Consider the following 24,939-nt stretch of genomic DNA (forward strand, 5'->3'; position numbering starts at 1 on the left):
TTAGAACATGCCATTTCTCATACCACCTCCCATTCTCATGCATTCCAGGGTCTTTCTCTTCTTTAGGAATTTCTGTGACTAAAGCTTCTGCTGTTGTTAACAGAGAGGCCACTCCAGCAGTGTCCAATAAAGCAGTTCTTATAGCCTTTGTTGGATCAATTATTCCTTTCCCACCAAATTCACAATCTCCAAGCATAGTATCATAACTAACTTCTGAGGAACCTTGCATAATTTTCTCAACTATCAGTGATCCCTTGACACCTGCATTCTTAGCAATAGTCATTGCAGAATTTTTGAATGCTTTATAAATAACTTCTATACCAATTTTTAAAACCTTCATTAGCTGGAATTAATGAGTCCAAGGCCAGATGCACCAAAGCAGGGCACAAGCCCTTCCAGGAACAATGCCTTCTGCAACAGCAGCTTATGTAGCATTGAGGGCACACATCTGTTATTCTTTCTTTTCATTCACTTCAACATCACTTGTCCCACCAACCTTCAGCCCAGCTACTCCATCTGAGAGTTTTACCAGACATTCATTTAGGTTTTCCCTTTTCATATTCATTAGTTGTGATATTTAACTGGTCAATGATTTCTTGAGTATGTTTTCCCCTATTTGAGCCTTGTTACCTTTTCCTTTCAAGAGCATGGCATCACCTTTGATCACAATGACCTCTCCAACTTTTCCCAAGTCATGAAACTGAACATCTTTAAGATTTCGAGTCAATCCTTCTTCTCCAAACACTGCTCCACCAATATCAATAGACATGACTTTAAGCTGGTTCTTTCTATTGTCACCCAAACCTGGAGCTTTGACTGCTACAACGTGAAGGCCAACTCCTAGTCTATTCAAAATGAGTGTACGTAGAGCTTCTCCATCAACATCTTCAGCAATTATGACTAAGGGCTCATGGTGAGCATTGGGAGTTTCAAGAGCAGGTACAAATTGTCTGAATACTAGAAATTTTCTTTTCCCTAGATATAACATAGGCATCTTAGAATTCACTTTTTTGACTTTTTGGTGTATTAATAAAGTATGGAGAAATATAACCCACATCAAACTTCATGTCGTCAATAATTTCTAATTCATCATTCAGTGTTTTACCATCCTTTACTGTGATGACACCCTTTCTTCCAACCTTTTTCATCACATCAGAAATGATGTTGCCAATTTCTTTGTCTCTGTTTGCAGAAAGTGTAGCAATCTGAGCTATTTCTTCAGGGATTGTCACAGGTTTAGACTGCTTTTTAAGTTTAGAAATCATAGCACCAACAGCTAACATCACATCTCTCCTGATCTCCACTGGATTAGCACAGTCACTGATATTCTCAGAGCCTTCCTTGGCAAGATAGTGTGCCAGTACAGTAGTAGTGGTAGTGCCATTCCCAGCATCTTCATTTGTGTTATTGGCAACAGCTTGAACAAGTTTAGCACCAATATTTTTATATTTATCTCTTAAGGCAATGGACTTTGCAAATATCACACTTTCTTTTGTTACTTTGGGACTGCCCAAACTCTGTTTAATAATAACTGTTCTTCTCTTTGGCCCTATAGCAATGGTACAGCATCAGCTAAAAGGTCTATACCTTGAAACACTGAGGCTTGGGCACCTGTGCCAAAATTTACATCTTTGACATAAGCCTGAGTGAGATGAGAAGCCAGTGCCCTGGAAACTGGCCTAATCTGACAAAGGACTTTGTGTAATCAAGGCATTTATGTGGGGTAGCTGCAGTGCAGGTGAGCTGTGAGGCAGGCCATCAGTGGTGAGTGAGGGAACAGGATATTTATAATGCTGCAGTAGAGTTGAATTACTTAATTCTGCTCTCGTCTGATATATAAAATGTTTCATATTATTAACATACTAGTGGCCCGGTGCACAAAAATTTGTGCACTCGGGGGAAGGGGGAGTGTCCTTCAGCCCAGCCTGCACTCTCACCAATCTGGGACCCCTGGAAGGATGTCCTACTGCCAGTTTACAGCAATCGGGCCTAAACTGGCAGTCGGACATCCTTCTCACAATCTGGGACTGCTGGCTCCTAACCACTCACCTACCTGTCTGCTTGCCCCTAACTTGCCCCCCCCCCCGCCAGCCTGATCACCCCCAACTGTCCCCTGTACCAGTGCGCTCACCCCAACTACCCCCCACCCCGCCGGCCTGCTTGCCCCTAACTGCCCCCCCTGCTGGCCTGCTTGCCCCCAACTGCCCCCATGCTAGCCTGCTCACTCCAAATGGCTCCATCTTCTATTCCATTTGTGTCCTTTCCACCCCTAAGCTAATGTCGTGTCCTTAATATGTGGTTATGAGATGTCTCTGTGACTGAGCCGGGAAACCTTTCACGTTTCTCTTTCCTTTCCTTTCATCTCAGGATGACTGAACTCTGCGGTTTGTGTGGGACCAAAGGCTCTGGGAATACAATGCTGAGCCCTCTGAACTCATTTTATTCTTTATTGTATTATTTATTGAATTAAACATGAAAACAGAAGAAAATATACCCTTAGATATAGAATCTGAGTCATTACCCGGAGATTTCTGCGGGAGTTGACACTGAGGCATGAGACACATGTGTTTATTGGTCAGTTTCCTCAACTATGGAACAAAGGTTGATCCTGCCCCTCGGATCCTTTGGAGGCTGGATATGATGCATCCAGAGGGATTAACTGGCAGCTCTGAGAGTAAGATCAGAAGTCAACAGACACTTGTTTCCTTTACCCAGACAGTTAGAAAAACACAACTCCTTTTATCATCATAGCAGCAAGGGCCATGCCTGTGGGAGGAGGAGCAGGGAACCAGGGCTTCCCCCTTGCTCCTTCCCCGCCCTCCCTCCCTCCATCCCTGCACTGGTCCAGCTGCTATCACTATCGTGGAACCGCTCAACTCAGGCTCTGGCCCCGCCCATGTCACAGGGAGGAGCATGCGCAGTTTCTTGCAGACACAGAAGCAGCTGTGGAGTAGGGAGGTGGCGGTTATTCCCCTGAGCAGGCGCTGAAGTCCTTGTTGAAGTCTCCACTCCGAAGCCTGCGAGTCCGAGTCCTGGGAGGCTGCGCAGTGGAGGCGCCACATTCCTTTCAGTAGAAACTGAAGATTGATAGGAGCCTGCCGGCTGAGGGGAAGGACCAGGAGGTCTGCCTTGCGCCCATTCACCAATCCCCAGTCCTGCTTTGCTGATCGCAGCTCCTGAGCCCCGCGCCAGCCGGGGCTGCACACGGGGCTGGGCTCCCACGATTGCCGTGACCCGCCTGAGCCCTGCCTGGATGGCGGTTCCCACTGTCCTGCCCTGCCTACTGTATGCAAATTAGATTCCATCTTTGTTGGCGGTTAATTTGCATATTGCTCTGATTGGCTGGTGGGCGTAGCAAAGGTACAGTCAATTTGCATCTTTGTATTTTATTAGATAGGCTAGAAGGATTAAGGTAATATTTCCCCTTTTATATTTCTATATTTAAAATTACCTTTCCTCATCAGAAAATGACCAACTTTTTGTTGGCTTCCTACTTGTTTTCACATTCCCCCCCTTATTCTTCTTGGGTTAATGATAGTCCTTTTTCACTAGCATCATCACTACTATGTAATTCACAGCATAATTGTGCAAGCATATTTAATGCTAGGTTTGATTTAATATGTAATACAGTGGGGTAATACCACTAACAACTGAAGTTTCTTACTTGGCCAAGATATTTCATTTTCAATTGTTAGATTTCAACTTTGGTGAAATCATATCAATAGATGTCAGAAGGAGGACTTCCCTTTGATGTTTGATCTTCTACTTAGGGAATACCAATTAAATTGTCTTTGTATTTTGGAGGGTGTGGGGTTTGAATTAATTGAGATACATAGAGGGGAACCTAACTTCTGATAGAGCATGAATTATAAAATTGATGAGATACAAGGTTGTTCTTCATTGTGCAGTTGTTGTTGGCATTATGAAAGATTTATTGTTCTCTTATTCAGCTCTTAAATACTGCAACCATATTTCCAGCTGTCCTTTCTCTCCTTCCCTCTGCTCCAAGGATAAAGAAAATGATAATTTTTTCATTGTACATCCAATTCCTATATTAAATAAGACTAAGTGCAGGCACTGTACCAGGAATTTCTGATTTATACCTGTATTTCAATTAAAATGCTAGTGTTTAAAAACAAATTCAAGGAATGATATCATCTGCTTTGCTTATTTAAAGGATCAGTGGTAGAAGCAGTTAAGTAAATTCTACGGAGTACACTTTTGAAATAGCACATCTCTGAAGTCATAAATTGATTCAGATTCTAACCCTTTGCTGTACTCAAGCAGATGAAAATGCATCTATTATATAAATGAGAAATAGCTGTATGCAATTGAGCATGATTTTTAAACCCTTTAAAAAACACTCGCCATATTTTTTAAAAGATAAATTATGTAAAACCTCATTACAGTTCAACAGATGAACATATGCAATCAATTTTGATAGATATCACTAACTTTGAACCCCAATTAAGCAAAATGTTATTCTCCCAAAAGACTTACACTCTTCTTATTAATAGACCTTTATTATAAATATTGTATTCAATTAGCATTATATTTTTAGTTTCAAGAATAAAATAGTTGTGGACATTTGTTTTCTCTGTTGTTAAATGAGTATCTACATAGTGGTTTCAAATGTACCTCTGAGTTACCAAACCCAAAATTTTTACTCTCTGCCCTTTACAGCAGTGATTTTCAACCTTTTTCATCTCATGACACACATAAACTAATTATTTAAATTCTGTGGCACACCAAAAAACATATTTATTACTGATTTAAGAAAACTAGGTACAATATTGATTCATTCACAATAACAGCTAGTGTGTTGGCCAGGGGTCCTCAAACTACGGCCCGTGGGCCACATGCAAATACAAATATTGTATTTGTTCCCGTTTTGTTTTTTTACTTCAAAATAAGATATGAGCAGTGTGCATAGGAATTTGTTCATAGTTTTTTAAACTATAGTTTGGCCCTACAACGGACTGAGGGACAGTGAACTGGCCCCCTGTTTAAAAAGTTTGGGGGCCCCTGGTGTTGGCTGTCATCAATTTTTTAAATATATTTTTATTGTTGATAGTATTACAAATATCTCCCATTGTCAATATTTTTATTATTTTTTAAAATGTATTTTATTGATTTTTTACAGAGAGGAAGGGAGAGAGATAGAGAGTTAGAAACATCGATGAGAGAGAAGCATCGATCAGCTGCCTCCTGCACACACCCCACTGGGGATGTGCCCGCAACCAAGGTACATGCCCTTGACCGGAACATGGGACCTTTCAGTCCGCAGGCCGACGCTCTATCCACTGAGCCAAACCGGTTACGGCTGTCAATTTTTTTTTAAATGGGAAAAGAGATCAGTGCCCCTAACTAGTCAGGTATTGCATGTTTTTAAAGTTCTTATGGCACTGTTGAAAATTGCTGCACTATAGATTTCAGACAATTGCAACATTGAAAGAACAGGACTTGTGTGGACTTGAAGGTAGCTCAGAACCCTCAGGCCTCGTAGAAAAGAGAGCTGATTGTGAGCCATCCTAGAAACTAAGGGCCTTTGCCATTGGACACAGAGCATGTCAATCCTCGCTTCCCAGCCAATGAGCTTGGAGCTTGTAAGGCCCAGGCGCGGCCCTTTGTTGACGCTCCTGGCCCCCCCCCCTCCCCGTGATCTCACTCATTCATGGATAATAGAGACCAGTATAAACTTTTGAACAATAATAGATACAGAGGCAGAGCTGCCTCAAACAGATTGTTAAACTCCAGCGGGAATGCCGGGGAGGGTTGGGGGGCAGGAGGTAGGGGGGTAAGAGATCAACTAAAGGACTTGTATGCATGCATATCAGCATAACCAATGGACATAAGACATTGGGGGATAGGGGAGGCTAGGGGACTGTCTAGGGCGGGGGGGTAAAATGGACACATATGTAATACCCTTTGTAATACTTTAAGCAATAAATTAAAAAAAAAAAAAGAATCAAACCATAAGCTCCTGGTTCATTTGTTGATGCTTAACCACTGAGACACACTGGCTGGGCCATAAAAAAATAAATAAATAAATAAAGTTTGATAAGGTATTGCAATTATCCTTTCTAATAATAGACAAACATGGTAATTAACCGTAACTTCGCTACCCTTCCCATTGACTAATCAGGGTGATATGTAAATTAACTGCCAACAAAGATGGTGGCTAATTTGCATACATAGGCTCAATGATGGGAGGCAAAGGGGAAAAGACAGAAGAATGGTGGCAGGCAAGAGCTGGGGGGGGCAGCAGGCCAGGCGACACCCCCCGGCCGGGGGTGCTGGTGATCGCCATGGCGATCGGAGGACGAGAGAGCCAGGGTGCAGGACCCCCTGCGGCCCCCTGATCTGCCATGGCGAAGGGAGGGGCGGGGAGGACCAGGTGCAGCCGTGCCTGGAGCCCCGTGGTATGCGATCTCGAAGGGAGGGGCTGAGCAGCAGGCATGGCAGCACCCTGGGCACCGGGTGCAGCCGTGCCTGCGGCCATCTGATCTGCAATAGCGAAAGGAGGGGCTGGGCCGCAGGCATGGTGGCACCCAGGGCACCGGGTGCTGCCTGGCCCCTCCCTTCGTGATTGCAGATCCGGGGGTGCAGGCACGGCCGCACCCGGTCCCCCAGGTGCAGCTGTGCCTGTGGCCCTGCTCTTCCCTTCGTGAGGGCCACAGGCATGGCTGCACCATGGGCACCTGGTGCAGCCCCAGGGTGCAGCCATGCCTGCAGCCCCCTGATCTGCGATCACTAAGGGAGGGCTGGGGGCGCAGGCATGGCAGCACCCCAGGCACCCCAGCACCTGACATGCAAAGGTCGGGGATGAAATGACTTTTCCCAACAACATCTGCAAATATCCTGGGGAAGGCATCACTAAAGAGTTCACAACAACTGTCTTACTTGGCAAGGAAGAAAACAGTTGGCAACGGAAACAATCCCTTACATTAAAGTTAAGGTCCCTCTGAGTAAAAAAGAGTATTTCCAATGTAAAGGAGGGAGCATGAAAAAATAATAGTTTCTCATGACTTCCACTGAAGATTGAGCATATGACAGAGTCAAAACAAACATACAAATTAAAACAGACAGTGGACGGACTTTCAAATGACCCAAATCAGCTGTCACTGTTTGTCCCAATAGCAGCAATGCTTATGTGAGAATATAGTTTAACAAACATACAAAACAAGTCACATGATAAGAGAGGTTCAGCTTCTAAAGTAAATTGAATATGTTCTTTAAAAATTCTCATGTCCTCCCCTCTGACTATAATTCTTAATTTTCCAATCAGAAAATTACCCCAGGTGATCCAGTAACATGTAGAACTTCAGTAACCTAACTTACTTAAAAAAAAAAACAAATATCCCAACCATTTTTAAAATATTTAAATTGATATGTTAGGGTTAAAATTATAGAAGATATTTAGATCCAAATATATTTTCTGAATAGAAAATATTTCAGTTTTTGATTTAAAAAAATAAACATAAAAAATATATAAGTGACACATTTTCCCAAGGAGCTCTGAATTAGTACCTTTCCCTCTAACTTTCTTCAAATTAAGAGAATCTATGGAGTTCCCTATACTGCACAAGTATTAATGAAAGAAAATAAGACTTTCTAAGAGCATCAAATACATGTTTTGCTATTTACAAACATATATACTCCTCTCTCTCTCTCTCGCTCTCAAATATATTCTTATTGATTCAGAGAGGAAGGGAGAGGGAGAGAGATAGAAGCATCAAGGATGATCCCTGGCTGATTTGGCTCAGTGGATGGAGCATCGGCCTGCGGACTGAAGGGTCCCAGGTTCGATTCCGGTCAAGGGCATGTACCTTGGTTGCGGGCACATCCCCAGTAGGAGGAGTGCAGGAGGCAGCTGATCGATGTTTCTCTCTCATCAATGTTTCTAACTCTCTGTCCCTCTCCCTTCCTCTCTGAAAAAAAAACAATAAAATGTATTTTTTTAAAAAAAGAAAGAAACATCAATGATGAGAGAGAATCATTGATCGGCTGCCTCCTACACACCCCGTACTGGGGATCAAGCCCACAACCCGGGCATGTGGCCTGACCTGGAATCAAACTGTGACTTCCTGGTTCATAGGTCGATGCTAAACCACTGAGTCACACCCGCCGGGCTCAATTCTAATTTATAAATTCATTCCAAGGACATATACAACTTGAAAAGCTTTGGAAATAGTTTCAAAAAAACTAGGTTTGTTTTTTTTTTATTGCTTACAGTATTACAAAGGGTATTACATATGTGTCCATTTTATCCCCCCGCCCTAGACAGTCCCCTAGCCTCCCCTATCCCCCAATGTCTTATGTCCACTGGTTATGCTTATATGCATGCGTACAAGTCCTTTAGTTGATCTCTTACCCCCCTACCTCCTGCCCCCCAACCTTCCCTGGCCTCCCCGCTGCAGTTTGACAATCTGTTTGAGGCAGCTCTGCCTCTGTATCTATTATTGTTCAAAAGTTTATAATGGTCTCTATTATCCACGAATGAGTGAGATCATGTGGTATTTTTCCTTCATTGACTGTCTTATTTCACTTAGCATAATGCTCTCCAGTTCCATCCATGACGTTGCAAATGGTAAGAGTTCCTTCCTTTTTAGAGCAGCATAGTATTCCATCGTGTAGATGTACCACTGTTTTCTAATCCATTCATCTACTCATGGGCACTTAGGCTGATTCCAGATCTTAGCTATGGTGAATTGTGCTGCTATGAACATAGGGGTGCATATATCCTTTCTGATTGGTGTTTCTGGTTTCTTGGGATATATTCCTAGAAGTGGGATCACAGGGTCAAATGGGAGTTCCATTTTCAGTTTTTTAAGGAAACTCCATACTGTCTTCCATAGTGGCTGCACCAGTCTGCATTCCCACCAGCAGTGCAGAAGGGTTCCTTTTTCTCCACATCCTCTCCAGCACTTGTCATTTGTTGATTTGTTGATGATAGCCAGTCTGACAGGTGTGAGATGGTACCTCATTGTTGTTTTGATTTGCATCTCTCGGATGATTAGTGACTTTGAGCATGTTTTCATATGTCTGTTGGCTTTCTGAATGTCCTCTTTTGAAAGGTGTCTATTTAGGTCCTTTGCCCATTTTTTGATTGGATTGTTTATCTTCCTTTTGTTAAGTTGTATGAGTTCCCTATAAATTTTGGAGGTTAGGCCCTTATCAGATATGACATTGGCAAATATGTTTTCCCCCACAGTGGGTTTTCTTGTTGTTTTGTTGATGGTTTCTTTTGCTGTGCAGAAGTTTTTTATTTTGATGTAGTCCCATTTGTTCATTTTCTCTTTAGTTTCAAGTGCCCTAGGAGCTGTATCAGTGAAGAAATTGCTTCGGCATATGTCTGAGATTTTGTTGCCTTTGGATTCTTCTAGAATTTTTATGGTTTCCTGTCGTACATTTAAGTCCTTTATCCATTTTGAGTTTATTTTTGTGTATGGTGTAAGCTGGTGGTCTAGTTTCATTTTCTTGCATATATCTGTCCAATTTTCCCAACACCATTTATTGAAGAGACTATCTTGGCTCCATTGTATGTTCTTGCCTCCTTTGTCAAATATTAATTGAGCATATTGGTTCGGGCTGATTTCTGGGCTCTCTATTCTATTCCATTGATCTATATGCCTATTCTTGTGCCAGTACCAGGCAGTTTTGAGAACAGTGGCTTTGTATTACAACTTGATATCTGGTATTGAGATCCCACCTACTTTGGTCTTTTTCAGGATTGCTGCAGCTATTCGGGGTCTTTTTTTATTCCAGATGAATTTTTGGAGAGTTCGTTCTAGATCTCTGAAGTATGCCGTTGGTATTTTAATGGGAAGTGCGTTGAATTTATAGATTGCTTTGGGTAGTATGGACATTTTAATGATGTTGATTCTACCAATCCATGAACACGGTATGTTCTTCCATCTGTTTATGTCTTCCTCTATATCTTTTTTCAACGTCCTGTAGTTTTCTGAGTAGAGGTCTTTTACCTCTTTAGTTAAGTTTATTCCTAGGTAGCTTAATTTTTTTGGTGCGATGGTAAAAGGGATTGTTTTTGTAATCACTCTTTCTGAAAGTTCACTATTGGTGTATAGAAATGCCTCAGATTTCTTGGGGTTAATTTTGTATCCTGCTACATTGCCAAATTCATGTATTAAGTCTAGTAGCTTTTTGATGGAGTCTCTAGGGTTTTGTATGTATAATATCATGTCGTCTGCAAATAAGGACAGTTTTACTTCCTCTTTTCCAATTTGGATGCCTTTTATTTCTTCTTCTTGCCGAATTGCAATGGCTAACACTTCCAGTACTATGTTGAACAGGAGTGGTGAGAGGGGGCATCCCTGTCTTGTTCCTGTTCTTAGGGGAAATGGTGTTAGTTTTTGTCCATTGAGTATGACGTTGGCTGTGGGCCTGTCATATATGGCTTTTATTATGTTGAGGTATGATCCTTCTACTGCCACCTTGCTGAGAGCTTTTATCAAAAATGGGTGTTGAATTTTGTCAAATGCTTTTTCTGCATCAATTGATATGACCATGTGGATTTTTTCTTTCAATTTGTTTATGTGATGTATCATGTTTATTGATTTGCGGATATTGTACCATCCTTGCATCCCTGGGATAAATCCTACTTGGTCATGGTGTATGATCTTTCTGATGTACTGCTGGATCCGATTTGCTAAGATTTTCTTGAGGATTTTGGCATCTATGTTCATGAGGGATATTGGCCTGTAATTCTCTTTCATTGTGTTGTCTTTACCTGGTTTTGGTATTAGGGTGATGCTGGCTTCATAGAATGAGCTTGGAAGTGTTCCTTCCTCTTGAATTTTTTGTAGTAGTCTGAGGAGGATAGGTTTTAGTTCTTCCTTGAATGTTTGGTAAAACTCCCCTGTGAAGCCGTCTGGTCCTGGGCTTTTGTGTGCTGGAAGCTTTTTGATGACTGCTTCAAGTTCTTCCATAGTTATTGGCCTGTTGAGATTTTTAGATTCTTCCTGATTGAGTTTTGGAATGTTGTATTTTTCTAGGAATTTGTCCATTTCCTCCAGGTTGTCTAGTTTGTTGGAGTAGAGCTGTCCATAGTATTTTTTAACAATCATTTGTATTTCTGTGGGGTCTGTTGTTATTTCGCCTCTATTGTTTCTGATTTTGTTTATTTGGGTCCTCTCTCTTTGCTTCTTGGTGAGTCTGGCTAGAGGTTTGTCAATCTTGTTTATCCTTTCAAAGAACCAGCTCTTGGTTTCATTGATTTTCTGTATTGTTTTTTTGGTCTCTATGTCATTTATTTCTGCTCTAATCTTTATTATCTCCTTCCTTCTGCTCACTCTGGGCTTTTCTTGTTGCTCTCTTTCTAATTGTTTGAGTTGTAGAGTTAGCTGATTTACTACCATTTTTTTCTTGTTTTTTGAGATAGGCCTGTAGAGCTATAAACTTCCCTCTCAGGACTGCTTTCATTGTGTCCCATAGGTTTTGGATTGTTGTGTTTTCATTGTCATTAGTTTCCAGGATGTTTTGAATTTCTTCTTTGATCTCATTGGTAACCCAATCAATATTTAATAGCATGCTATTCAGCTTCCAGGTGTTTGAGTATTTGGGGTTGTTTTTATTGTAGTTTATTTCTAATATTATGCCATCGTGGTCTGCGAAGACGCTTTTTATGATTTCAATCTTCTTGAATTTGGGGATACTTTGCTTGTGACCCAATATATGGTCTATTTTTGAAGATGTCTTATGAGCATTTGAGTAGAATGTATATTCCCTGGCTTTGGGGTGAAGTGTTCTGAAGATGTCTATTAAGTCCATCTGATCTAGTGAGTCATTTAGGATTGCTGTATCTTTGCTGATTGTTTGTCTAGAGGGCTTATCCAGTGTTGTCAGTGGTGTATTAAAGTCCCCTACTATGATTGTATTGTTGTTGATCTCTCCTTTGATATCTTCCAGGAGTTTTTTTTATGAATTTGGGTGCTCCTGCATTGGGTGCATATATGTTTACCAGAGTTATATCTTCTTGTTGTATTGATCCCTTTAGTATTATGAAGTGGCCTTCCTTATCTCTTGTTATGGCCTTCACTTTGAGGTCTATTTTGTCCGATATAAGTATTGCTACCCCAGCTTTCTTTTCCTTTCCATTTGCCTGAAAGATATTTTTCCATCCTTTCACTTTCAGTCTGTGTGAGTCCCTTCTAATGAGGTGGGTTTCTTGTAGACAGCAGTTGTATGGGTCATGTTTTTTTATCCATTCAGCCACTCGATGTCTTTTGTTTGCAGCATTTAGTCCGTTTACGTTTAAAGTTATTATTGAAAGGTACTTGTTTGTAGCCATTTCTGTTTTTGTGTGGCTGTTTTCTTTCTGAGCTTTTTATTTCTTATTTTTATACCAGTCCCTTTAGCATTCCTTGCATTGCTGGCTTGGTGGTGATAAACTCCCTTAGCCTTTTTTTGTCTGTGAAGCTTCTTATTTCCCCTTCAAGTTTGAATGATAGCCTTGCTGGATAGAGTATTCTTGGATTCAGTCCTTTGCTTTGCATCACTTTGTAAATTTCTGTCCATTCTTTTCTGGCCTGATGTGTTTCTGTTGAGAAATCATTTGACAATCTAATGGGAGATCCCTTGTATGTAACTTTCCGTCTCTCTCTTGCAGCCTGTAAGATTCTCTCTTTGTCCTGAACATTTGCCATGGTAATTATGATGTGTCTTGGTGTGGGTCTTTTCGGGTTCACCTTGTTTGGGACTCTCTGGGCTTGTGTGACTTTTTTCTTCCCCACCTCAGGGAAGTTTTCTGAAATTATTTCTTCTAATAGGTTTTCTAATCCTTGTTCATCCTTCTGTTGTTCTGGTACCCCTATTATTCGTATGTTGTTTCGTTTCATGTTGTCCCAGAGCTCCCTTAGGCTCTCCTCCTGTCTTTTAATTTTTTTCTCCAATTGCAGTACATTTTGGGTGTGTTTTGCTTCCTTGTCTTCTAATTCACTAACTCGGTCCTCCGCTTCTCCTATCTACTGTTGATACTTTCAATGGAGTTTTTCATTGCAGCTATATCACTCTTCATTTCTTCTTGGGTCTTAAGTTGTTGATTTTTTCATTTGTTTCTTCTAGCTTCTTCCATATGTTGTCGATTTTTTCATCTGTTTCTTCTTGCTTCTTGCAGAGGTTGTCAATTTTTTCCTCCATCCGATTTATGCACTCTAGGACCCTTATTCTGAATTCTTTTCCTGTCATGTTGCATGCCTCTGTATTACTTAGCTTCTTTTCTGGAGAGTCCTCCTTCTCTTTCCTTTGGGGGTTTCTTTGTCTACCCATGTTTGATCTCACTGACATATCTAGACGTTGAGTCGTTCAGTGGTTGCTCCCTTGGTGGCAGTGACTCCTTGGTCTGTGGTTGCTCTTCGGGTGGTTTCGGTAGCAGCTGCTCTTCAGTTGGCAGCAGCTCCTCTGGTGGGTGCTGTTCACAGCTGTGGTGGCTCTTCTGGCTGGTGGGGCGAGGTTTCACGTACAGCTGCTGTTCCTCAGCAGAGGGTGTGGTGCTCAGGAGGTTGCTGTGCTTGGATCTGCTTGACATCAGTTACATTTGACTTTTCTTCTGTTGAGTCCATTCAGGCTGTTACAACAAATACACCACGGACTGGTGGCTTATAAATATTAGCCTGTGTTCCTCCCCGATCTGAAGGCAGAGATGTCCAGGTCAGAGCACCAGCAGATTCCGTGTCTCCAAGAAAACTAGCTTTTAAGTAACAAGAAAACGGTTATAGAAGAAAGTTTAAATTAAAGGAAAAAATTGTTTTTATTTATTCAGGAGTGGGAACATCCTCCATGAAAATGTGTGCCTTGACTGTGGATGGCTGGGTGGCCTTATCACACCTTAGGAATTCAAATGCTTTTTACAATGACAAGAAAGAGAGTTTCATCTCATTTCTCTCCCAGGGTAGATGTCTGTCAACAGAAGGTGGACATCAATAAAAGGAGGGGCTTGCACAATCAACCCAGAAAGTCAGCAATCTATGAATAATCCAGAACCAAGTATTTATCTCCTCTGCCACACACCCTCCCTCCCAGCCAGTGAGCAAGATAATTACTCTCAAGTCAAGCTAAGTGCCCCCCAGTCACAGTGGCCCAATGCTGACATACAAAGCATACAAATAATTCTCACTCTGGCATAAAAGTGACAACTTTCTTGGAAGAAAAGCAGATACTGTAAATTTCCCAGTCTTCCTGAGATATTTTTTAAAGTAATTTTTACTTCTTTAGAAAAAGTGCCATGGGAAACCATCTGTAATAAAATGCCCATTCTATAAAATAATTCATCTATACTAATAAAAGGGTAATATGCTAATGAGACTGGGAGGCCTTCCAGATGTTCTTCTGGACAAAGCCATGGTGGCGGGGCCAAGGTAGAGGCGGATAGAGGCCAAGAGGGGAGGGCAGTTGTGGGTGATCAGGCTGGTGGGGTGCAGGGCCATTGGGGGTAAGCAGACCAGAAGGGGGGCCAGTTGGGGACAAGCAGGCCATCAGTGGGGGTCAGTTGGAGCTGATCAGGACAGCGGGGGGGGCAGTTTGGAGTGAGCAGGCCAGCAGGGGGACAGTTGGGGATGAGCAGGCCAGTGGGGAGGGAAGGTAGGGGCAAGCAGGCCAGCAGGGGGGGCAGTTTGGGGTGGTCAGGCTGGTGGGGGGGCATTTGGGGGCAAGCAGGCCAGCAGCGGGTGGGGGGCAGTTGGGAGCGAGCAGACCGCCAGGCAGAGTGGTTAGAGGCAATCAGGCAGGCAGGTGAGTGGTTAGGAGCCAGCAGTCCTGGATTGCAAGAGGGATGTCCAACTGCCGGTTTAGGTCCGATCCCTGTAAACTGGAAGTAGGACATCCTTCGAGGGGTCCCAAATTGGAGAGGGTTCAGGCCAGGCTGAGGAACATACCCTCCCCCATGAACGAATTTGGTGCACCAGGCCACTAGTCTATATATATAAAAGCTTAATATGCAAATTGTGCCCCTGGGAGTTCAACTGGGAGACAGGGAGTTCAATTGCTTGCTTTGACATGCGCTGACCACCAGGGGGTGGTGCAGAACAAAGGAAGGCCCCGGCCAGTAGTCAGAAGGTCCTGATCAGCCCTGATCGCCAGCCAGGCCTAGAGACCCTACCCGTGCACGAACTTCATGCACCGGACATCTAGTATCCTATCTAATAAAGTGGTAATATGCTAATTGACCCTCATGCTGTCGCAAAGATGGCAAGAGCCAATAAGGAGAGAATATGCTAATTGACTGCCCTGCCCTCAAAGATGGCAGTGCCCACAGCCAATAAGGTGGGAATATGCTAATTGACTGCCATGCCCTCAAAGATGGCGGCGCCCACAGCCACAAGATGGTGGTGCCCAGTCCCCTCAGCCCCGCCAGGGCGTCAGGCGTGCGGCAAAGCCAGGCCTGGCCACTCTGCACATCTGCCTCTAGAGCCTCCCAGTTCCCTCAGCCCCGCAGCCACCCAGGGCCAGCCTGAGGCACAGACAAACCTCGGATGGTGGCTGCCTGGCCGCCCGAGGCTCAGGTAACCAGGGTCTGCTGAGGCTTGCCCTGCCGGCAGTGGCAGCAGCAGAGGTGCGATGAGGTGTTGCATTCCCCTGATCACCAGGTCACCTCCTGCCCCTGAGGGCTCCCGAACTCTGAGAGGGGGCAGGCTGGGCCCCCCTCCAGTGCATGAATTTTCATGCACCGGGCCTCTAGTTTTTTTAATAAAAGGGAGTCCTTAGTTTTTACAAATGTTTATTGAAGTATTTACAGATAAAATGATATCTGGGATTTGCTTCAAAATCATTCATTGGGAGATAAAGAATGGGTGGAGATATAACTGAAACAAGATTGAACATACTGATAATTGTTGAAGCTGGATGATGGGTATGTGGTCAGTCATTCACCGTAACAGTCTCTCTACTTTTATGTTTGAACTTTTCCATAATAAAGATTTTCCAAAATCCATTATGAAATTGGTAGCATGGTTTGGGGGAGGCTCCGTATAATATGAACCTTATCCAATGGTGTAGGTAGAGCTGCCCCCCTTCCCAATCACCTAGACCAGACCCATCCCCAGGTCTGGGCATATACTACCACCCCCTAGGCCTGGGAGCACAAATCCCAGCAATGTAGTCAGCCCTTCCAAGGACAGCTCCAGGAGAAGTACACAGGCCCTGGCAGCAGACTTGGGAGGTAAAGGGGTGCCAGGTACCTGAAACATGGGCTAGCAGGGGCACACCCCTTGTTCCAGGGGCTGGGCTCCTGGCCCTGTAGGGAGGGGCATGGTTGGAAGAGGACAAAAGTGGGGACTCTAAAGCACGGAGCTCAGGACAGAAATGCCTCTTGCCTGGGTCTAAGAGCAAGACTATACTATCAGCTCACTAGTATACAATGTAAGCACTGAAAAATCAAAAACAATTTGAAGGTGCTCAAATCACACTATATGGAAAAAATGTCTACTGGCCTGCCCTTTCATTTTAGGTAATGATGACAAGGAGCTTGTGCCTCACTGTTTCACCATGTGGTTCCAGCCATAAGGAATACATAATACATTTTAAAACATCGACACACACAAAAAGTAATTGTGGGCATGTGAAGTTTGCTTTGCTTTAACAGAAGAATGGATAAACAAATTGAGGTTCATGCATACAATAGAATATTATTAAGCTGTAAAAAGGAATGAAGTACAAATATATGCTACAATGTGGATGAATCTTGAAAACATTATGCTAAGTGAAAGAAACCAGACACAAAAGGTCAGCTATATGATTTTATTTATATAATATGTCCAATAATAGGTAAATTCATAGAGGTGGAAAACAGATTGATGGTTGTCAGAGGCTGGGGGGATGGGGAGATGGGGAGATGGGGAGATGGAGAATGACTAATGGGAACAGGGTTTTGGAGTGATGAAAATATTTTGGAACTAAAGAGTTGATGGATGCACAAAATTGTGATTGTCACTGAATTGCTCACTTTTAAATGGTTAGTTTTATGTAAATTTCACCTCAATTAAAGAATGACAATATAAGTTAGAATATGAGATGTGCTACCATAGAATATAAGAGAAGGTATCAGTGCAATCAAGAAAGCGCTTAGGAAACCTTAACTAAATGCAAAAATGAGGCTGTCTAGTTTCAACTGCAAGAGCCCTGCCCTGCCCCTTCTCTGATGCTTTGGTCAAATAGGACTCCACCTTTTCCCCCTTTAGACAGAGTCCACAGATTAAACACATTCTCTCCCTTTCCTCTTTTTATTTTTCTCATTTTTATTAGGAAATACCTCAGACTTACACAAAGATATAGGGAATAATACTATCAACACCTATGTATGTACCGCCAAGCTTTAGATATGTAACATTACATTTCTTAAGTTGAAGCCCACTGTTGAAGCCTCCTCAGCAAGATCCCCTTCCCTTTCTTTCTCCAAGACATAACCATCATCCTAAATGAAGTGTTTTATCTTTCCCACACATGCTGTTGCACTTGCCACATTGGTACACAGCTCCCATGAGCATGCTTTTTACTCCTGATACTTGTATCCACAATCAATGTATGGTGATCAGTTTGCATGGTTTTAGACTTCATGTACATGGTATTATGTTTGTATCCTTCTGGAACCAGCTTTCCCCCCTTATGCATTTTTCTGCTGCCATCACCCACTCTCAGCCCCCCTACCTCTCAGCCCCCGTGAGTTCTGGTCTCCGCAGTCCAGCCCTTGCCATCCTGTTCAGTTTACCTGCAACAGTTCCAAGCCAGTGAGTTAAGGCAGGTCCTACCTTGGGTGAGTCTCAGCCTCTTCCCCTGTGGCTTTAATAGTGCTTCTCATACCTTTAAACTAGTGCAGGGGTCCTCAAACTACAGCCCGTGGGCCACATGCAAATACAAATATTGTATTTGTTCCCGTTTTGTTTTTTTACTTCAAAATAAGATATGTGCGGTGTGCATAGGAATTTGTTCATAGTTTTTTTTTAAACTATAGTCCGGCCCTCCAACGGTCTGAGGGACAGTGAACTGGCCCCCTGAACTAGTGCTTCTCAAGCCTGCACTGCATCAGAATCCCCTGCAGAGCCTGCTAAACACAGGCTGCTGGGCTACCCTTAGAGTTTCTGATTGAGTAGGTCTTGGGTGGAGCCCCAGAATTCCTGGGTGATGCTCATGATGCTGTTTTGGGGATCGAACTATGAGAACCACTCTTCCAAATCAATGTCTGGGCCCAGGCTCAGTAGCACCATCTGGCCTCCAGGCATGCTGGGCCACCTATGAGGTTTCCTTCGAAACTGTTCTAGAGCCCCTCTGTCTAGCAGACATATAATGCAAGTCACGTGTAATTTTAACTTTTCTAGCAGCTGCGTCAAAAAAGAAACTGGCAAAATTCATTTTAATAGTATATTTTAATTCAATATGTTATCATTTAAACAGGTAATCAGTATACAGTTTATTAGTGAGAGCGGTGACACCTTTTATAGTGAAGCACATCTCAAATCAGACAGAGCAGCTCTAAAGGCTTGACATCAAAAATTGTTTCCAACTCGACCTTTTAATTTATTTTGGACTGCCATAAAATAATTTAAAGCAGGCGTACAAAATGGTGGAGAGTGATACTTTTCAAAACAAAGAGGTAAGAGATATGACTTGGGATTATTTATCTAACTAAACTCTGCCTGCATTTCAGTTTATTAATTGAAACAAACTTATTTTAATTAAAACAAATGCTGTCAAATATAGCTATAAGAAATAAAAGATGTCATTGGATAGCACTTTTTGGGTGATGAAGTTTGAAATGATATGAGTGTTTAATACAATTAACATGGATTTATGAAAATGAAAAGCCTAAGAAGAGTGAACAAGAAATTCTTTCTTCTTTATCTTCTATTTCTCCAAACTGCAAGATGAAATGAGAGAAAAGTAACACTTACAAGGCATTAACCAGCTCCAATGACGTTCTAAATCTAAGAAAATAGCCCTGTGTGTACCTGCTGCATTTGTGCGCTATATCCCAACGAGGAGAGAACACCACGCTTCCCTCTTGTAACCTGCCTTGCAGATAATTTGATTCTGTCCAAGAGAGCTATTGTGACATTTGGTCCACACTAAAATGCCTTGATATTTGGTTCTGTCCAGAACGCCCATGCTTAGGAAGCATCCTGGGTTCAAAAAGCCCATAATGTTTATATACACTTCTGATTTATAGGATTAATACATAAAAATATAAAGTTGTATTGGTCCAATAATTGTATTCTGGCCTTATTGCCAATAGTAACCTTTCTTGCCTCAGTAGCCTCGCTTGCAATGGCACATGGGGTTAGGTAGACAGCTCAGGGCTCCAATCTTGCAGAAAAGCATAATTTAAATATCAAGGACCTTCTGACATAGACCAAATGTCTCTGTGGACTTTTGGGCAGGACCACATATCTGCTAATTGTTACCTGCACCTTTGGGTATAGGATGCTTCTATAACCCATGGCTTCAATTGTGATCATGCCAACTTGTCTCCCTCTTGCCTAGCACCCCAAATGCCTTTTCTTTCCCTTGAGAGCCCACACTGGTATTTAAATAAATCTCTCCACCTTAAAAGCCTGTGCTCATTCTATAAGTGACACTCCCAGACCCTCAGTTTCCATATCACCCATGTAAGAGGCTATTATAAAACATGCAGCTATGAAAGTGCCATAAAAGAGAGAAAGTTATTCATTTAAATATAGTCAAAGATAAGATAAACCTTGAGACTTAATTACCAATTCAGTGATTAACAATAATCATACTATGACTAAGCTTCTTTTCTTTTGACTGTCACATGAAATACAAAAATCTACAACCAAAAGTTTAGGTATTAATCATTAAATGTGGTCCTACTTGAAATTGTTATCATTTTGCTATTTGTAAGTCGTCCTTGTCTCCTAGTTCTTAAAGGAGACGAATTTCTTTTTTTAAACTTTATTTTTGTTGTTGACATGATTACAGATGCCACCATTTACCACCCCCCTTTGCCCACCTCCACCCAGTCCCTGCCCCCACTTCCCTCTGGCCATCCCCACCTGTTTGCTGTGTCTGTGGGTTAGGCATATATGTTCTTTGGCTAATCATTTCACCTTCTTTCATCTAGTCCTTTCCACCCCCCCTCCTGTCTGACAGCTGTCAGTCTGTTCCATGTATCCATGCCTCTGCTTCTATTTTGTCAGTTTATTTTGTTTATTAGATTCCACATGTAAGTGAGATCATATGGTATTTGTCTTTCTCTAACTGGCTTATTTCACTTAGTATAATAATCAGACTGCATTTCTATGGCCAAGCAATGAAGGCCCAACCACACAGCCCAGCTACTTTAGCTGCTGCATCTAGTAACTGCTTTCTAAACAAATATTGGGCTTATGTACCGATTTCCTTAGTCTTTACACATAGAGGACAGAAGACCTCACGAGAACAAATGAGTAGCCATGAAGTATAGTTCAGTACATAATGTGTTTTATATTACTAGGTGTGTGAGTAGTCTATTAACATTCTAAGTAGTTAAATTTGAATTTCAAAACTAATTTTAAACAACATTTTAAAATTAATTTACTGGGAGAATTAAAAAAAAAATAAAGCTGTCAGTAACAGGAAAATGCCAGGAATGGTTGGGTGATATTCAAAGCGACACACAGATACCTGGATTTGCTGGCTCTGCTCTCTGCAGGATCCACAACCATTTCAGATCCTTCCTGTTTTTGGTTCAACTCCTCGCTGTCTTCCTTACTTTCAGCACCCTCAGCCCCTTCTTCGGTTGTTTCTTTAGTGAAGAATAAGACAGACTTTGGGATCAGACATTCCCAGAAGAAAATCCCAGTTCATAATGAACGGGTCACACATAAACCCTCAGGAGAAGCAGGAGGATGGAAGTAACTAGGAGAAGACGAGCTGGGCACCTTCCTGCTAGTTGCGGCAACACCCCCGTGGCCCGCACATTTCTGCTGCTCAATTGTTTGCACGGTGACAGTACTTCCCTTTTTGTAGTAAACCTGTGCTGCTGGTGGCTTCTGGCCTTGCGGAGAAAAAGGGATCTGAACAGCCAGGGTATTCTGTATGTTCTAGTCAGAACTGTCTTGGGGAAATAGTTTTGCCTCCGCGACAAATTCTGTGTGAAGCTCATTAGCCCCTCACCCCCCCGAATCTTTCATTTTTACAAAGTCCAGGGATCAGTTCTCAAAGTGTGGGGACCAAGCCTGTAAGAATGTTGACACCTTCAGCAGCCAAGAGCCAGCACCAGGCATGCGGTTTGCTGGTGCCCTTCCTTCCGTTCCCCTCCCCCCGCTTCCTCCCGGCTCCCTCCTGAGCCCCTGCCCCTGGGAAGTCGGACCTGGGTCTGTGGGCCTGAACTGCACTGATGAGCTCCGCTGTCTTTGTGGAGGGCGGGCGGGAGAGGGCGCAGCGGAGGGAGGGAGGGCGGGAGAGAGCAAAGGACTTTTGGGGGGGGCGGGGGGCGGGGGAGGCCATAATGGGGTTGGGCTTCTCCTGGGCCTGCGGTGTGTTGAGGGCCCGGCCCACCCGAGTGAGCATGACCTCCGCTGCGCCAGCTGTGCCCACCACCTGCTCACAGGCGGCCCGCCCCCGCCGTGCCCCGCCCCCGCCATGCCCCGCCCCCGCCGTGCCCCGCCCCCGCCGTGCCCCGCCCCCGCCGTGCCCCGCCCCCGCCGTGCCCCGCCCCCGCCGTGCCCCGCCCCCGCCGTGCCCCGCCCCCGCCGTGCCCCGCCCCCGCCGTGCCCCGCCCCCGCCGTGCCCCGCCCCCGCCGTGCCCCGCCCCCGCCGTGCCCCGCCCCCGCCGTGCCCCGCCCCCGCCGTGCCCCGCCCCCGCCGTGCCCCGCCCCCGCCGTGCCCCGCCCCCGCCGTGCCCCGCCCCCGCCGTGCCCCGCCCCCCGCCCCTCCGTCCCCCCCACCTCGCGACCCAACCGGACCTTATCCCCTATCCGCTCCCCAGATTCTCACCCTGGGGGGCTTCGGCCTCTTGCGTGGGCTCCTCCTTCCCTTCCTCCGCCATCTCCCCAGCCGCAGACTCCTCCTCCACCTTGGCCTTGGGCTCTGGGGCCAGGAAGCCCTCTCTAGAGCCTAGGGCTCTGTCGCCAAGGCCCTCGGGCAGCACAGCTGCAGCCCCCTCCCCAGAGGCATCTGGCTCCGAGAGCACGCGGACCTGGGCCGCCTGACCTGGCAGGTGATGTCTGGGCAGAACGACACTGCGAACGGCGTTGGGGCGCAGGAGGACGTGGTCGTTGTTGGACAGATCGCGCAGCATTCCGCGCACCACGTCCAGGAACATCATGTGGAAGCCCGCCAAGGGTAACAGGTTGGTGGGGTCCAGCAGTAGGTTGTGGGGTCGCACCACGATCTCCTCGTCCTCCTCCTCCTCGTCCTCCTCGTCCTCCTCGTCCTCCTCATCCTCCTCGTCCTCCTCCTCCTTCGCCTCCTCCTTCACCTCCTCCTCTTTATCCTCCTCCTCCTCCTCCTCCTCAGCGGGGCCAATGTCAGGATCCTCTTCACGGGCACCTCCCTCGGGGTCTCCCACTGCCCCGGCCTCCTCCCTCAGGCTCTCTATGGCCGCTGAGATTTCTGCTGCCACCATGGCGGCGGCTGCGTCCCCCCCGCCCCCCTGGGGCATGGAGTTGAAGATCAGGGCATCTTGATCTCCATCTGCCCCTATCCAGGCCCCCGCCATTCGCACGGGACTCTCCCGGCCCCCTGGGGCCGGGCTCCCATCGTCACTATCGGACATAACAGCGAACAGTACCTCCTCCGGCAGCGAAAGGCTCTGGTGTCGACTGCCAAGATGGCGGCCGGGAGCGGAGGCCGTTGACAGGGCCCGCGACAAGGGGCGGGGCGGAGGAGGAACTGGCTGTCCACTGGCTAACGGCCTCTGATGGGCAGGTGCGGACGGCCAACCCACCCACCAAGGCTTCGCCACACCACGGGGAGGGGGGGGGGGGCACGAGCGTCAACAAAGGGCCGCGCCTGGGCCTTACAAGCTCCAAGCTCATTGGCTGGGAAGCGAGGATTGACATGCCCTGTGTCCAATGGCAAAGGCCCTTAGCTTCTAGGATGGCTCACAATCAGCTCTCTTTTCTACGAGGCCTGAGGGTTCTGAGCTACCTTCAAGTCCACACAAGTCCTGTTCTTTCAATGTTGCAATTGTCTGAAATCTATAGTGCAGCAATTTTCAACAGTGCCATAAGAACTTTAAAAACATGCAATACCTGACTAGTTAGGGGCACTGATCTCTTTTCCCATTTAAAAAAAAATTGACAGCCGTAACCGGTTTGGCTCAGTGGATAGAGCGTCGGCCTGCGGACTGAAAGGTCCCATGTTCCGGTCAAGGGCATGTACCTTGGTTGCGGGCACATCCCCAGTGGGGTGTGTGCAGGAGGCAGCTGATCGATGCTTCTCTCTCATCGATGTTTCTAACTCTCTATCTCTCTCCCTTCCTCTCTGTAAAAAATCAATAAAATACATTTTAAAAAATAATAAAAATATTGACAATGGGAGATATTTGTAATACTATCAACAATAAAAATATATTTAAAAAATTGATGACAGCCAACACCAGGGGCCCCCAAACTTTTTAAACAGGGGGCCAGTTCACTGTCCCTCAGTCCGTTGTAGGGCCAAACTATAGTTTAAAAAAAAACTATGAACAAATTCCTATGCACACTGCTCATATCTTATTTTGAAGTAAAAAAACAAAACCGGAACAAATACAATATTTGTATTTGCATGTGGCCCACGGGCCGTAGTTTGAGGACCCCTGGCCAACACACTAGCTGTTATTGTGAATGAATCAATATTGTACCTAGTTTTCTTAAATCAGTAATAAATATGTTTTTTGGTGTGCCACAGAATTTAAATAATTAGTTTATGTGTGTCATGAGATGAAAAAGGTTGAAAATCACTGCTGTAAAGGGCAGAGAGTAAAAATTTTGGGTTTGGTAACTCAGAGGTACATTTGAAACCACTATGTAGATACTCATTTAACAACAGAGAAAACAAATGTCCACAACTATTTTATTCTTGAAACTAAAAATATAATGCTAATTGAATACAATATTTATAATAAAGGTCTATTAATAAGAAGAGTGTAAGTCTTTTGGGAGAATAACATTTTGCTTAATTGGGGTTCAAAGTTAGTGATATCTATCAAAATTGATTGCATATGTTCATCTGTTGAACTGTAATGAGGTTTTACATAATTTATCTTTTAAAAAATATGGCGAGTGTTTTTTAAAGGGTTTAAAAATCATGCTCAATTGCATACAGCTATTTCTCATTTATATAATAGATGCATTTTCATCTGCTTGAGTACAGCAAAGGGTTAGAATCTGAATCAATTTATGACTTCAGAGATGTGCTATTTCAAAAGTGTACTCCGTAGAATTTACTTAACTGCTTCTACCACTGATCCTTTAAATAAGCAAAGCAGATGATATCATTCCTTGAATTTGTTTTTAAACACTAGCATTTTAATTGAAATACAGGTATAAATCAGAAATTCCTGGTACAGTGCCTGCACTTAGTCTTATTTAATATAGGAATTGGATGTACAATGAAAAAATTATCATTTTCTTTATCCTTGGAGCAGAGGGAAGGAGAGAAAGGACAGCTGGAAATATGGTTGCAGTATTTAAGAGCTGAATAAGAGAACAATAAATCTTTCATAATGCCAACAACAACTGCACAATGAAGAACAACCTTGTATCTCATCAATTTTATAATTCATGCTCTATCAGAAGTTAGGTTCCCCTCTATGTATCTCAATTAATTCAAACCCCACACCCTCCAAAATACAAAGACAATTTAATTGGTATTCCCTAAGTAGAAGATCAAACATCAAAGGGAAGTCCTCCTTCTGACATCTATTGATATGATTTCACCAAAGTTGAAATCTAACAATTGAAAATGAAATATCTTGGCCAAGTAAGAAACTTCAGTTGTTAGTGG

General features: G+C 44.0%; 2 pseudogenes across 2 annotated transcripts in view; one reads left to right on the forward strand and one right to left on the reverse strand.

Annotated features, from left to right (window-relative positions):
- LOC308510982 (60 kDa heat shock protein, mitochondrial-like) lies at nt 1-22,273 on the reverse strand (annotated as a pseudogene). Its single transcript has 2 exons — nt 21,943-22,273; nt 1-1,695 (listed from the first exon to the last, which is right to left on the reverse strand). The product of its transcript is annotated as a 60 kDa heat shock protein, mitochondrial-like (transcript).
- Nucleotides 22,272-24,939, forward strand: part of LOC308510983 (60 kDa heat shock protein, mitochondrial-like) — a 6,308-nt pseudogene continuing 3,640 nt past the window's right edge. Inside the window, exon 1 of the transcript in view lies at nt 22,272-22,297. The product of the transcript in view is annotated as a 60 kDa heat shock protein, mitochondrial-like (transcript). The remainder of the gene's footprint in view (nt 22,298-24,939) is intronic.

Source organism: Myotis nattereri, assembly GCF_964212035.1.
Source record: "Myotis nattereri genome assembly, chromosome: X".
Lineage (NCBI taxonomy): Eukaryota > Metazoa > Chordata > Mammalia > Chiroptera > Vespertilionidae > Myotis > Myotis nattereri.